This window comes from Pleurodeles waltl, chromosome 2_1 (genome assembly GCF_031143425.1).
Source record: "Pleurodeles waltl isolate 20211129_DDA chromosome 2_1, aPleWal1.hap1.20221129, whole genome shotgun sequence".
Classification (NCBI taxonomy): domain Eukaryota; kingdom Metazoa; phylum Chordata; class Amphibia; order Caudata; family Salamandridae; genus Pleurodeles; species Pleurodeles waltl.
Genome location: NC_090438.1, coordinates 213,423,884 through 213,440,762, shown reverse-complemented (window position 1 = coordinate 213,440,762; position 16,879 = coordinate 213,423,884).

Sequence of the window (16,879 nt, the reverse complement as noted above, 5' to 3'; positions counted from 1 at the left end):
ATTTTGTATCATTGTCAATGTGTGTCTTTGACTCATGACAGGTCCCTTATTCCCACAGCTCTGTTGTCACCTTCACATAAGGCATAATTGTCCTGTACCGACTGATTGCACAAATGAGAGACCCACAGTGCAGATGGTGTGTAGATTCCTGGGAGGCCATGACATGTGACTCAGTAGCTTGGTCAAATATCAGAAATTAAACAATGCAAAGGAGTGTTCTGTGATATAGATACATACCACAGAACGCCCCCTTGAAGTGGCATGGGTCTGCATTTTGTAGGCCACATGTCCACGCATGCACAGGGTACTTTCTGTACCCACCATGCCAGTCCCTTCATTGTCACTCAAGTGTAAGGGTGAAGTCTATACTATGGAAGTTGCCTGTAGTGACTGTATGCAATAAGTCAATCTCGCAGACTGTGAATGTGTTGGTCCAGTCAGGCCTAAGGAGTTTACCCTTCATAAGCCACATATGTGTGCACTGTTTTATTGGGGCTCACATCACAGTACATGTTGCTGGAGCATGGGCTACCTGATGTAAGTAGGCTTGATTAGGCATTGTAGGCCATGAGCATGGTAGTAGGTTAGTCTGCAGATGGATACAAAAGTCTGTAGTCATGTCCCTGTACTTATTGGCTTGTTTGCTTTACACTTGTGGTGTGTTTACAAATTAACCAATTTTTGCTTGTTGTTTCTGATGTGTGTGACACAACCATTTGTGCAAAAACGTGTGATTGTAATCACTTGATTTGTCTCTTGCATCCATACAGGTAAACACCCATCAGAAAAAGTAGATATGGAGAGCCATCACCCAAAATGTACAGACCCGGGTGGTCCAAAGCTGGCAAAGCACCCACTGTCGCAAGAGATGAGAGGACCTGAGACACTGGTCTGGAAGATCGTGGAGGTCCAGCTGGGGCTGTCCTCCACGGATGTATGTCGGACCCTCTAATGGCCCACATTCTGGCAGTGGCTTCCCCAGATCTTGATGAGCGTTTGAGGAGAGTACAGCAGCCACAAGGGTGTGAGTACATGGCATGTTCCTGCGTGTCACATTTCCAACTTAATGATGATTAGGCATGATTAGGAATGAGCGATGTGTGACAAAGTATATGAGTTACTGTTTGTCTAGATATGTAATGTGGTGCATGCTGATGTGCCTTGTCTATTTGACCAGGGACATATGACACAACTGTGTACATTCCACAAACAATTTGCTCTCCAGGGACAACACATGGCTGTGCACATTGGTCAATCAAGTAATGTTTGTTGTTTATGTGGGTGTAAATTCTATGCAACAGAACACTACTCCTAAGTGTTACAACCAAAAGAAAATAAAGTGATGGATCACTGTCCTCAACCATATGTCTGCTCAAGTGAGTAATTTGGCATCTTCCCCGTATAGACCACTTGTTTTCAGTGTGTGATGAGTGCTGGTGCCTTACTACTGTCTGTAATGTGAAGATCGCCATCATACATGTGACAGAGCATACATTGTTCTTTGGGTCAGCTACAGATCAAAGCTTTCCCTTGATAAGTGGGGAATGTTCATTGACATGAGTTATGTGCCATCACTGTTGCCAAAATTCCTTTTGCCTACGTGTTACTATGTGCCTCTTTCTCTTTTGACAAAATGTGTACACTGTTGTTTCATACATTGTCTACCTGTGTTCATGGGATTATTTCTGTATTCTTTCACATATGTGTGCATGCAAACCTATGTTTGGAATAGGACATTTGCAATGGGGCTACAATTCATGTGGTGCCACAGACAGGAGTGTGAAACCATTGATTGTTGGCTCACACATACCCTCCCCATCATAGCACGTCATTTGGCATGTCTAACTGCAGTAGCAATGAGGGACATGACGTGTAGGACTATAGATTTTACACACAATGTGCATTTCCATGCCATCTTGTGGAAAAGTGCACCACACATGTGTAATGGGTAAGGTTTGTTACCTGAGTGTTGCCATGCATAATGGAGTGATTTTCAGTTATGGGGAATCATATGTGGTGGGGTACAACCATTCAGCCACAGACACCTGGGTTTGTAGGGCCAAAATGGAGTTAGTGATGTAGTTTCCTAATGGCAACACATGTTGACAGCCTTGTACAAGTACTTGCAAATCTCTGATCCTCTCGAACATAAAAATGACTAATGGTGTCCACTGATGCAATCAGAGTATGTAATTGTAAGGGGTGCTAGACATCCATCAGTGGTGATTTTCCTGGGGCTTGCTGATTCATTGTGTTGTGGATTTTAGAGACATATTTCCCTGCACATTTTGTCTACAGTGTAGATTTCCTTGTTAAATGTGTAGAATATCTGAGCAACATTAGTACTACATGCATGACCCCATTAAGACAAATTTAGGAGCATCGTTTCATGTTGTGTCATTGTGTATGTGACAAATAGATGTCTGCATGACATTGTGTGAGATCTGTGGGACTGAAGTTGTCATTGGTCTACTATTGTATGACAACAGGTAACTGAGGTATGCTCCATGAAGCAAAGCATTGAAGGTGATGTGATCTCTGACTTGTTGAATGGTTACTGTGATTACTGCGAGTGCCATGCAATTGTATTTGGCTGAGATCCTAATTGACAGTTCTGATGGCATACATGCATTCATACATATGTTATAGTACATGTAGGAGGCACTTTGATGTAGTTTGTTTCAGGGCCTACTTGCCATGATGCAAACCAGGCTGTTGTTCAAATGTGATCAGGAACATGTGGTGACCCTTTTCCTGTTTGTATTTTCACCATCAGCCCAGGCAAGCAAAGGAGACAAGGCAAAACCAAGTGGGGAAGCATCTGGCCATGGTACCTCCAGTCATGACAACATCGACAAGGAGGGACTCAGAGGGTGAGGGGAGTGCCACTCAGGAGACAGGATCAAAGTAGTCGTAGTGTCTGCTCCCTAGTGGTGGCGGATCCATCAGGACCTACTACTGTACCAACTTTGTCTGCAATCCCCAGTTCTATCGCCACCCTCAGGGGTGGATGTCTCCTTTGCCTCAGGCACCTCTGTCCCAGCCCCTGTTACCCCTGCTGCCTTGAGTGAGGAGCCTATTGACCTCCTGAGGAGCATCTCTGTAGTGCAGACTGCCATTGTGAATGCCATCCACGGGTTGGCCAATCTATTTCAGCAGGCCCATATTTTCCTGGAAGGTATTTATAGTGCCATGTCTGGCCTACAGAATTCTTTTCAGGTTCTGGCCTCCTGACTGATGGCATGCAAGTCACCGGCCACATTCCTTCCCCCTCCAACTCCCTTTTCCCACTCCAAATCCCCTATTCCCCTATCTGTCACATGCATGCGTCTCAACACAGACATGCAGCTCAAATTGACACCAGAAGTCACACCAGCACGCAGGCACTCAACATACACCCACAGCACAACATCAGCCACCACTTCACCAGACACCCCCACTACTTACACCAGCACAACAGACAACAAACACAGATACATCCACCACATCTACCATACCTCCAGACACCGCCACAACACCCACAGTCACATCCAACACATCCAGCATACCCGCAGACACCACCCCAATAGACACACAAACATCCACCACATTTAGCATACTCACAGACACCAACCCTACATATACACATCTATCAATACATCACTCAGCACCTCTACCTTCCAGACCCCAAGACACACAATGCCCACACTCAAACACAACAGACACCAACCAAACAGAAGCATATCTCACACATGCACACACCCAAGACATCTACAACCACACACCAGACAACTACTACAAATCCCCAATCTCTTCTGCAAACCGTCCCTGTGTTCCCAACAAGAGTTTCCTTTTTGTACTTGCTCTTTTCCCTGTTCCCTCCACCCTCTCTCCTAAACCCAAGAGGCCCCCACTCACATACCAACCCATCACTTCCACATCAAAGTCCTCCCCGTCACACCTGTCCCCCTAGAAGCACCCATACCCCTCCTCCCCAAGAAGAAGCCCACCCCTACAAAAAAAAGAGCCCCCTCCCAAATCTACCCATCCCAAATTCGACCCCACCCAAGAATGATCCCTGAGGTGCCTGCCTGGCCACTTGATACCCCCTTCATGTGGAGGTTCCCTAACATTGATTGGAGTCGAGTGTGGGCACAGTACTGTGCAGAGACTTTAAAATGTACTGGCCAATGGCCTTTGATTCTCATTATTCTGGCTTGAATAAACCCAAGTTATTGTTTTGTTGGGTACACATTTGTTCGGCCATTACTTTTCTACCTTTTTGATGTTTCTGGGTAATTTGTATTGTATCCCTCATTGCTGATCCATTTACATTTGTTAGCAATATCTGGTTTTGTGGGCAGTGCTGGTGTCACCCAAAACAAGGGTAGATGTTCCCTGTATGGATATTTGTTTGTTAATCCAATTGGGGTGTCATTGCATTTTGTCCTGATATGGATTGTACATTTGTCTCATGTGTGGAGGCTTGATGTTGTTTGTCCAGACATGGAGGATGTGCAATTGTGCTAGCTTCCTTTGAATTTGAGTTGGAATGTGACCATGGTGATGTGTGTACCTTGCAGCTACTTCATCTAGATGTATGGGCCATGCTTTTGCTGTTGTATTTGGTTTCTTGAGTTTTTACTTCCACATTATGCAGATAGGCATGTCACTTGTATCTACTATTGTTTGTCCCTAAGATACCTGAAGGGCCAGTTCCTCTGCAAATATTGTTTTAGTGGCTGTGCAAAGTGTAATGTGTCCCAGGACAGCATCCTTCCCTGCTATCCCTATTGTGCAGGTAGTGTTTGCATAGTGAGCTTTGTAAATTTGTCTCTCAAACTATTGTGCATCCCATCGTCCTTCTACTGTGCTGCAATGTGGATGATGTGTGGGTCTGTTGCAGGGCTGTTTCATGAGAGGGGTGTTTGAGTTCTAGGACACATCCATACATATGTGTGTTCAATCTGATGACAGACCATGGCATGTGTGCAATGTGAGGGTCTCAGTTCTACTGGTAGATCTGATGTTGCTGTGTTGTTGCTGTTGTGTGGCACAGTGTTGTGTACACTTCACTGTCCCTGTGCCTGAGATGGGCAGACATGTTTTTTGTGTAGTGTTGCAGAGCAGTGTCAGTGACCTGCCCAAAAGGGTTCTTTAACAGCTGTGAATGTGTCATTCATTGTGAATGATTTTGACTGTGGGCACAATGACATGTGTACTTGGTGCCCATACCATGACTCCCATATCATGTGGACAATGGCACAATGATCTGTTGTTGAGATTAATGACACAGGTAGGTGTGTGTACTTACCATTAGTTGAGTGGATTTTGGGCACTTCTGATGAGCAGCGGCAGGATATGTGTGATGGGCTCCATGGCAGCACAGGATGTGTGACACTGCCTGCAGGTGAGTTGCTTCCTTTATACCTATTCGGCCAGCTGGAACATGGTGGTTAGACTGACACGTTAAAACTTGGTGGCGTGCAACATCATAAAGTGTCTGGTGGAAACACTGGCTCTACCAGCCTGTTTGCCCTGCCTCATCACCGCGGCGGTCTGCGCTGCCTAGCGGTGCTGGCAGGACCATGGCAGTCTTTGCTTTCTGGGACCACCAACATAATAATACAGTGGTCCTACAGCCAAGCCACTAGTGGACCGCCACCATGACAGTGCACGTACTTCCAAACTCGTAATGAGGCCCTATATCTGGTGAATGTCAGAGGAGTGTTTAGTTTTAAACATTTGTTTTTACCTTATTGTAGCAACACCTATAATTTTTGTTTAACCATTGTTCTTATCAGTGAATTTCCAGTGTTTTTTTCAAAGTAAGCTGAGATCTTACTAGCATAAGTAACTATTACATCACTTAAACTTTGCTTTCTGTCACCCCACACTTCGCACATGCCTCCACGATGCTGTAATCCGCCACAAGGCCCTGGACTGGATCACATACTTCCTCTCCGGAAGAACTCAGAGAGTCCGCCTCCCTCCGTTCCTGTCGAAAGCCACCAAGACCATCTGCGGAGTACCCTAAGGTTCCTACATGGCGCCGCTCACCAACATCGTCCGATCCCACGGCCTTAACATCGTCTCCTACGTGGACGACAAACAACTGATCCTCTCACTCATTAAGGAACCCACCACCGCCAAGACCAACCTCCACAACGGACTTCACGCCATCGCCAACTGGATGGAGGCAAGCCGCCTCAAACTGAACTCGATAAAACCAAGATCATAATCCTCAGCTCCAACAAATCAGCATGGGATGACTCATGGTGGCTTGCCACCCTAGGAGCCGCTCCAACTCCCACCACCCACACACGCAACCTCGGCTTCATACTGGACTCATCGCTCTCTATGACCCAGCAAGTCAACGCCATCTCATCCTCATGTTTCAACACCCACCGCATGCTTTGCAAGACCTTGAGATGGATCCCCACTTAAACCAGAAGAACGGTCACCCACACTCCCCGTTAGCAGTAGACTGGACTACAACAATGCACTCTATGCACGAACAACGGGCAAGCTCCAGAGGATACTTCAGCGCATTCAGAACGCCTCAGCACGCCTCATCCTTAACCTCCCTCGCCACGAACACATCTCAGCCCACCTCAGAGACCTTCACTGGCTCCCCATCAACAAAAGGATCATCTTCAAACTCCTGATCCACGCACACAAGGCTCTCCATGACACCTGCCCTGCCTACCTCAATGAGGGTCTCAACTTCCACCTCCCCACCCGCCAGCTCTGCTCCGTCAACCTCACCCTTTCCACAGTCCCCCGCATCCACCGAACCAATACCGGTGGCAGATCCGTCTCCCACCTCGCCGCCAAAACTTGAAACTCCATCCCTGTCAACGTACGTCTGACCCAGGACCTCCTGACCTTGAGGAAGCATTTCAAGACCTGGCTGTTCGAGCAGTACCACTCCCCCCCCAGCGCCATGAGACCCTATCGGGTGAGTAGCACTCTTAATAAATGATTGATTGATTGATTGATTGTGTGAATTGTCTATCTATCTATCTATCTATCTATCTATCTATCTATCTATCTATCTATCTATCTATCTATCTATCTCTCTATCTATCTATCTATCTCTCTATCTAGCTATCTCTCTATCTATCGATCTATTCCCTCATTTTGCTAATTTCTACAGAAAATTCTTCAAGATGGCTTCTGGTGTGCCACAGTGTTGTTCTAAATACAAAATGTTAGTGCTCTAGTTGTTCATTAGAACACTATGGATGGGAAGCTGCAGTTGATCCCTATGAAGTTAACTGACTTGCTGTTGCTGGTGTGGAAAGTACATTTTTCAATCTACATGTCAAAATGTTTTATTGACATGGATGCAAATGTTTTGGGGAACTCACAGCAAATGTAAGATCATTTTAACTTTCTATAGCACAGGCCATAGTTTCAGTGACATAACAAGCACCCTCATGAGTATTTTTCACAAGGTAAAATCACAGTAGAATACACCAGGATTCCGAAAATTTGTATTGTACCGCCAACAAATGATTTACTTTGTGACTCAAATCTGTTTTCACCATTTACATGAGTTCCTTTTTGTAACCCTCAAAAGCAGGCTTTCTCTACAATGCATTTCAATGGGGACCATGTCTCTGAGTCCTGAAATGGCTGCCACAAAATGTTGTCTAAGTTGCAGTTAGCAAATCAAAGGGGTCTCATTGGGACCCCCCACAAGTGCCTCTTTGGCTCAGGTCATACTGCTCACACTACCACCTCATATATATATGTGTAATTGTAATAGTGTTTATATATCGCTTACGACCCCTGAAGAAGCATCAAAGCACTTTTCGGAGAGAAGCACGCTACTTAGGATTCCCAGAGGAATTAGTGGTGGATTAGCATAGGGAAATATGAGTACAGTTTTAGTATTATTATAAGTTAACTTGAGCAGAGGGTATGTGAGATGTTAGTTGGATTAACTAGAGTAATGGAGGGATAGAGGAATGAAGAATTCAGAAGTGTTAATTGGGAGTTTATACTAATAGGATGAAGCTTGTGATGAGTAAAGGAGAGATGGAGGAGGGAAGAGTCTGTGGAAAGGGTTAGGAAGATCATAGTAGCAGGAAGGGTTTTGAATGAGTCAAAGGTGAGATAAATGGGGAGAATTTAGTAGAGTTTTTTGGGAGATCATGGTAGTAAACTGAGGTTTGGGTGAGCTAGATGTGGAAGAGGAGGAAAGAGCTTAGGCAGGGTTATTTTGGAGATGAAAGTAGCAGAATGGGTTTGGGGTGAGTCAGAGTGGGGATGGAGGATAGATTGATAGAGACCTGACATATGGTGATAGGTAGACAAAGTAAAGCTTACAAGAGTGTACATTTAAATATTTGTTTTTATTCATATATATAAAAAGATATGGATAATGCACCACTGCACAAAGTCAGTAAAGTCCAGTAACACAACGTTGTCTTTTAAAAATCTTCATTTTTTATTATTGCTTTTTCTTGAACAAACGAGCAATCGACTGATAACTTCCTCGGATAACTGAGGAGGTGGTCCGAGATCGTCAGGCCAAGCGCACAGTGGGTCATAATTTTTCCATTCACCACATATGAGTATTTCCGTTTTGGAGGCATTTAGTTTGAGATGGCTCCAAGTCATCCACTGATCATCGACTCTGAGGCAACTGATGATTTGTGAGTTTTCAATGTCTTTGGGACATTCCACTTTAAATAGTGTTTGTGTGTCATCTGCATAGTTGTAGCATGTGAGTTGAAAATCATTGATCAGTTCTCGTAATGATATCATGTAGATGTTGGAAAGCAAAGGTGAGATGATTGATCCTTGGGGGACCCCTGCTTTTGTGAGGAACGGTATGGATGAGAAGGGGGGATAATAGATAATATTAGTTTTGTTTTGAAGGTAGGATGTAATCCAGGCAAGAGCAGTCCCTCCTATGCTGGCTTCGTGGAGTCGTGGAGTTGCGGTCATGGTCAACCGTATCAAAGGCAAGCAAGAGGTCTAAGAGAAGTAGTGCAGCAACTCCATTGCGGTTCAATGTGTTTTTAAAATCAGCCCAGTTTGCTATGAGTGCTGATTCAGTGCCTGTTCCTGGGCGGAATCCAGTTTGGTAGTCTGAGAGTATGGAGTTGGTTTCAATGAATTGTGACATCAGTGCGAATGCTGCTCTTTCTATCAATTTGCCCTGGAAAGGTCTATTTGTGATTGGTTTATAGTTGTTAGGGTCCTGCGTGTCTAGGTTTGTTTTCTTTAATAATGGATGTGTGTATGCCTTTTTCAGGTCTTTCAGGAAAGGTTCCTGTAGTCAAAGAGTTGTTGATTATTTTTCTTACAGGTGTGGCAGCAGAGGTAGATAAAAGAATGTTCTTGAAGATGTGTGGTGGACAAGGGTCAGAAGGGCAACCGGAGGACCTGCTTGCTTTCACCAAATCCAGAAATTCACCTTGTGATATTTGTTTGAAGGAGTGTAGAGGCTAGGTTGGTTTATTCTTCGAGGGGATTTTAGGAAAGGGGTTGGTGCTGATGGTTTTCTTCTGTTTTAAATAGGAGTCCAATGTGTCTGCCTTAATTATGTAATGAGTTGCCAGTTTATTTGCAAAATCTTGAGTAGTGGGATGACTTCCTTCCATGCATTTAGGTTTCCAAAATTCATTGAGAATTTTATAAAATTCTTTGGTTGCAGATTTAGCATTTTGGATTCTGTCTGAGTAGTACCTTTTTAGCTTTTTTGATTGATGATTTGTATATTCTGTTAAGATTGTGTAGTGGCAGTTTGTCTTAAATGTTGTTTGTTTTGAGCCATGTTCGCTGCAACCTTCTGGTTTGTTGCTTTATCATTTTAAGTTCTGTGTCCCTCCAAGGTGTTGTTTTTCTTTTGTCCTGTTTAGTTTTTCTGGGTGGTATCAGGATATCAAAAGCTTCCTGTAGCCACTCATAAAGTTTTATAACATAATTAATTGTATCTAGATTTGTGTTGGCTGTTAGTTGTGTTTCTAAGTCATCAAAATTGAGTTTGCTCCATGGTCGATAGGTGCATGTAAGTAAGTAGTAGTGGGGTGTGTTGATTTGTAGTGTTTTATGTTGGAAAGTTATCAAGTGGTGGCCTGACCTTGTGATTGGCGTGATGCTATGAACGGTAACTAGTTCATGCTGAGCAAAAATTACATCTAGGATGTGTCCAGCGATGTGTGTGGGATTGTGTACAATCTGATGTAGACAAGGGGATGCAAAGTTGTTAAGAGCGGCATGTTGTTTATTATATTTGCGTCTGTTTAGTGTTGAAGGAGTATGGGTTAGGGGTGGTGGAGGAACATGTGGATCATAAATTGTGCAATGGATGAGAGGTGGGTGAATGAATGTTGCTGTGTTGGGGTGCTTGTGGTAGATGTTTGTGACAAGTGAGAATGTAGGGGTAAAGATTGGGCAGGGTTTGTATTCTTTGTGTTGTCATGAGTGTAAGAGTGGGTGTGACGTAAAGTATGATGAAAGTTTGTGTTATTTTGATGTGCTGATGTGTGTGGTCTGTATTATTTTTTGTGTAATAGTGGGAGGGGATATTGATGTAGTGGTTTTCTGTGAAGGATTTGTATGTGAGTTATTGCTGGTGAGTGGTATTAGAGTATTACAGGGGGGTGTTGATGTTTTGGAGATGAGTGATGTGTGTAAGAGGGGATGGATGTGTGTCAGTGGAGTTTGTGTTAGTTGTGATGACTGGATGAGGTAATATGGGTAGTGGAGTGGAGTGTGAGGATTGTAAGGGTGTGTGTAATTGGTGAAGCAAGGGCAAGGGTGTTTGTAGATGGTGTGTTGGAAGGCTGAGTTTAGGTATTGTCATGATAAAAGGGGGTCTGGCAGAAGCAAATAGAGGAGAGTGCTGCTGGTTTGTATGAACAGGGAGTGTGTATATGGATGGCTGAAAGTAATGTAGAATATGGTTTTGGATTGTGTGGCCATGGCAGGTTGTGTTAGTGGAAATAGACAGAGTAGTGTTTTCTGTGAGAATGAAGGTGTTTTCTTGTTGTAGTTGTGATGGATATGTGTACAGGTGTGGTATATGGGATTTTGTGTTGGTTGATGAGACATGGCAATCTGTATGAGGTCAGTTTGTGATGCAGACGTTGGATGTCTTTGATGATAATGTGTTTGCATGTTGACGGATGTGTGGAGAGTAAGTTCCTTTCTGCTAAATAGAGAATTGGCCAGCATTTCTGGCCCTAGGCCCTAGCAGTCCCAAACAGGCCCAAACAGGCAACTGCCCTTGTCCTATCCACCCTTAACCTCTCTGACTGGGCTGAGACGCCCTGAGCCCTCGTCCTAAATATCCCTTCTGGCCAATAGAAACCTAGTCTTAAGCCTAACCAATCAGATTTGTAACAGTAAATCTTACAACCAATGGGACACCCAACCTCATTCACCAATCATACCCCTAATCCTTTGTTATTTCATCTTCAAGGATGCAGCAATCATGTTCCTGAGACTTGTGATGGCTGCCACAACGTATTGTTCAGGTTGTGACCAGCCATTCACGATCAGCTGGGTTGGGGATGAACTCCTTAGATTCTAAAATAGGTAAATATGCTGCCCAGATACATGATCTATAGCATAGGGTGTCTGAGGTGAAGGACTCTCAAGATTTAGTTCAGAAATAAATAGCCACTGTCACTAAGGAAATTGGGAAACTCAAACAAGAGGTGTATGACAATTGGATTTGAAATACCAAGCTGAAATTCACAGATGCTGTAGTACACAATGAGAACTGAACTTCATTAGCAGCAATGATTGAGAAGATAAATAAGATACATGTGCTTGCTGGAACAGAAGATCTCACAATACATCAAGCTCAAAAGTTTCCTTTATATCATTGAAACTTAGCTCTCAAACCAGAACAGCTGTTGTAAACTTTAGGGACTTCAGGATCATAAAAGAGAATCCTCACAAAATCTGTCCAAGCAAAATTTGTGACAATGAATTTGATCTACAAACTTAATCTGTAGTATCATTTGAGGCCTCAAATTGCAGATGGGAGCTGAAACAATTAATAACCAACTTTAAAGCAGCTGAAGCACAAGAAATGATAGCACAAATAGCAAAGCTCAAGTGTTGGCACTTGGCATCTTCCAGACATACACTGAATTATAGACAGCACAAGGTTATCCAGCAGAATTAAGACATGGAATTAAGAGACAAGAGCAAGCTGGCATGCTAGCAAGTGAACAGCTGCAAAATGGAAGAGAAACAAGACACCAAAATACATACAGATATGTAAATAAGAGGATGTGGATTTCTTTGTAAAGGAGAAAACAGCAGGAATAATAAACACAATAATTAAAGGGGGGGCAAATCGGGGAAAGGCGTTCACTAAGTGCAATAATAGGGCAGCATGTTTCCGTGTGGAATAGGGTCCCCTGGTATGGAGGTGCAACTACTTAGAGAAACAAGTGGTGGGATAGCCATGGTAAGTGGGAAACAGGGAGCGTGATGCAGGGTAATGTCAAGGGAGAGTGTGAGAAGCAGGGGACAAAAAGAAACAAGTCTTTGATTGATTTAAGGAGTAAAATGATTGGTTATTTGTTTCTTTCTCTCTAACATGTGATTGTGGATAGGGAAAGATGATCGTTTTAAATGTGAATGGCCTCAATAATGCTACTAAGATAAGGGCTATTATTTCATGGCTCCATACATTTAAACCCTTATTTATCATCTTACGCGTGACCCATATTAAAAGCAGTTTTGCGTCAAAAAAATTAGCGCCGGCTAACGCCATTCTGAAGCACCATGCGGGCGCCGTATTTATTGAATGACGTTAGCCGGCATTAGCCGCCGGCGCCGTCTGGTGTGCGTTAAAAAAAACGACGTACACCAGGCAGCGCCGGCGTAGGGGGATATGGGGCTTGGGCGTCAAGAAATGGGGCAAGTCAGGTTGAGGCAATTTTTTCGCCTCAACCCGATTTGCGCCATTTTTTTTCACTCCCAACCCCCATAGAAATGACTCCTGTCTTAGCAAAGACAGGAGTCATGCCCCCTTGCCCAATGGCCATGCCCAGGGGACTTCTGTCCCCTGGGCATGGTCATTGGGCATAGTGGCATGTAGGGGGGCACAAATCAGGCCCCCCTATGCCACAATTATTTTTAAAAAAAAACACTTACCTGAACTTACCTTAATGTCCCTGGGATGGGTCCCTCCAGCCTTGGGTGTCCTCCTGGGGTGGGCAAGGGTGACAGGGGGGGTCCCTGGGGGCGTGGGAGGGCACCTCTGGGCTCCTTCAGAGCCCACAGGTCCCTTAACGCCTGCCTTTTGCAGGCACTAAAAAACGGTGCAAAAGCGGCCGTACGCCATTTTTTTTTGACCCGCCCACTCCCGGGCGTGAATTTTGCCCGGGAGTATAAATCCGAGGCACATGCCTCGGAGTCGATTTTTTAGACGGGAACGCCTACCTTGCATATAATTAACGCAAAGTAGGTGTCCACGCTAAAAAATGATGCTAACTCCATGGACTTTGGCGCTAGACGCGTCTAACGCCAAAGTCTAAATATGGAGTTAGTTTTGCGTCGGAATTGCGTCAAAAAAACGACGCAATTCCGGCGCAAACGGAGTATAAATATGCCCCTAGGTTTCCTGAATTTGGACATGAACTAGGTGTAAATGGACACAGATGGGCTGCCTTTGTGTGTGGCTTTGGTCCATGTAGCAGCTGCTGTTAAGTAGGTCCTGAGAGGATGAAGGAGTGATCGGGTTGGAGGCAGCTGCTAGTAAAGTGAAATCCTTTAAAATTGCAAAGATTTGTTTTCTTCTGATGGTATTGACATCGATGTGGTCTGCCAGAGAATTGCATTTGGTGTACCAAAAGATTTGGTGGTAGTGTCTCAAGGCAGAGTGAAACAGGTGCCTGTGTGTATTGTCCTGGCTAATACTCCATTAGCACTACAATTATTTGCTGTGTCATTTTATCAGTCTGAGTACCTCCATGTGGTAACCGCCCTGGGGACATGATCTAGATGAATTGCTGTGTTTGAGGAAGTGAGCAAAGCTGTGCAGGGGGTGATCCAGTGATGTTTTAGTCCTTGTCTTTGATGCTGTTCCACATTTAGTGTGCAGGTCTGGTTGTTTGTGTGCAATGGACCGGGACAAGGATGGTGAACTTGACACAGGTGTGGTCTCTCCAGGAGGGGGGTATAGGCTCATTGACTTTGAATTGATTTTATTGATGATGGTAAAAATAGGGTCTAGGAGGTTTCCAGCAATGTGTGTTGGTCTCGTCGTTCATTGGGTAAGGCTCAGACTTCTGAGGTCTTTATTGAGTGCTTTTGAGTTGGGGGTCAGTTTGTCTTTCAGATGCAATCTCAGGATATAATTGCTAGCATTGAGGGACTCTAAGTAGGATGTAATTGCTAGCATTGAGTGCAGGTGGTGCGATGGAGTGGTGTGATGATGTCAGTGAAGTTGGTACATGTCCCTGTGGTCTGCAGATAAGAATTACATCTAAGGTCTAGTTGGCTGTGATGTGGAGTTTGAACAACAGGTGCTCTATGTTGGAGTATGATGTGTCCTTGAGTTACATGAGTTACAACTCTGGCGTAACTCAACAGGTTTTTTCAGAACACCATGTTAATTATACATGATATAAGTGACTCAGTTACAGGCATCCAGTGTATGTTTTTGAGTACATATATATTCTTCTGATACCTATGCTATGTTTCCATACCATTCTTGCTCCACTGCTGCAATTATTTTCACAGGAAGTGCTGTCCTATCCATAGCAACAATGCCTTGGTGTGCTGTGGCGACTGAGTGTGGTTCTTACTCATTAATATAATTACCTCCATAGTAGGTGTGTCAGAATTTCTACAATGGAATTCAGTTCTAAATACTGTGGACATAGGACAAGAATGTTGCCCGTAAAACTGCTACTGGATGCTAATATGACCTCCAAAGTATGGCTGAACCAAGGGCAGGATTGCCGACATGTGGCAATGGGACATCTGCTGCTAAGAAACACACTAAGGCCCTCATTATGACTTCGGTGGTCTATTCTGTAGACTGTTGAAGTCACTGCCGCCATATTATGGCTGCTGGATGTTCTCCGCCACTATTTGGCAGGGAAGCCGACAGCAGCCATACTAGCGGTCGACGGTCTATTAGAACCCCATGGACCCCGTTCCCTTCCGGACGACCACCATGACAACCAGGTAAGGAGATCGTCCGACAGGGGAAGGGAGGGTGTTGAGTATTGTATGTGTGAATGGGGATGTGTGTGTGTGTGAATGGAGGGAGGTGGGGGGTGTTTTGTGTGTTTGTGTGGGTGTGTGCAAGTGTCTGTGTGCTTATGTGAATGCCTGTATGCGGGGGGTGGGGTGTGTGACATGGCCGTGTGTGTATGTGTGTGTGAATGAGTGAGTGTGGATGTGTACGTGTATGTATGTAAGCGTGGTATGTGCGTGCATGGATTGGGAGTGGGGGGTCAGTATGGAGATCGGGTGGGGGGTTGTTGCTACTTGGCAGGGGTGGGGGTTTCTAATGGGGTCACGGGTGAGGGAGCCTCCTACATGGAGGGGTGTTGGGGAGTCTTGTTTTGGTGACAGGAATTAGTATTCCTGTTGCCAGTATCTTTACCGCCAGGGATTTCGTGGTGGGGGTGCCCCCACGGATTCCCTGGTGGAAAGGATACCCATAATACTGCGGGCGGTGTTAGGTGGACCGCCGGGTCAATGGTGGTCAACCTTCAGCCAGGCAGTCTCACCGCTCTGGCGGTATAGGCGATGAACTAGCTGCGATGCAGCCAGTTCCCTGCTGCAATCGTAGTTTGGCGGTCCTGCACCGCCACACTGTCGGCAGTCTGGCCGTAACCGCAGGCATGGCTGGGCAGGACCACCAAGGTCATAATGACCACTTAAAGAATGTGGAAAGCATTACTAGAGGCAGAAGCTAAATAAACGATCATTATGGAAAAAGATTTATTACCATCAAATTTCTTTTTGACAATATAAATCATCCCACAATAGGTGCCCGGTTAGCTAAACTTTTAAAACCTGATGTATGAAATGTTTTTTCCCATTCTGTTTCTATAGGACAATGCGTTAGTATAAATGGATCTTATTTCCTAATTATGTGGGCTCACAGACCAGCTGCTAGTGTGCGTATTAACAAATGGAGCATTTCCCCAACTTTGTTGTAGAGTTCATATTCCACAAACTGCTTCCAAAGAGAATAAAAGTCCACATTTTTGTTTCTTCAAGATTTCCACACAAATCTAGTGGTAATGTCCAACTGTGCAGTCAGCTTTGGCTCATTAACTCTCATTCCCTGTGCTCTATTTGTGTTGTCAAATTTATTGGGTGTGCCCTTTGTCCTTGACACTCTCCTTTCCACATATCATTGTATATTGCTACAGTAGATATTCAATGCTATTTTATAAGTGATGCAAAGTAAAATTCACAGTTTCCATACATTCTGTAAATTACTTTAGAAGAGTTCAGCTCATGAATCTGGATTGAATCATGCAGTACTGAGCTGAGTAAATAAATATTACATTTTGACCTAGACATATTCTTTTGTGAAACAGGAATACAGAACAACCCTAATGAGGACAATGCCTGGGGCTGAGAACATACTTTTCCTACCGGAAATTAGGCGAGGGAATAGACTTCTGTCCCACAACTGCCTAACAGCAGAGCTTTTCTCTAAATACATTGACATATTTATGTCAAATATATAATGGCACACAGCCAACATTATGCATCTGTGGCGAAAACAAATAACTAAGCACATAAGGGGGAAAATTTGATACAACAAATGTAAGGTCGCCTACCTGCTACCTTGAAAAAAAAAGACAGTAAAGTCATAATCCATGATTAAAGACATTTTTGGTCTGAACAAAGGAGCTAATGTGTTGCTCTAATTAGTCCGTAAAAG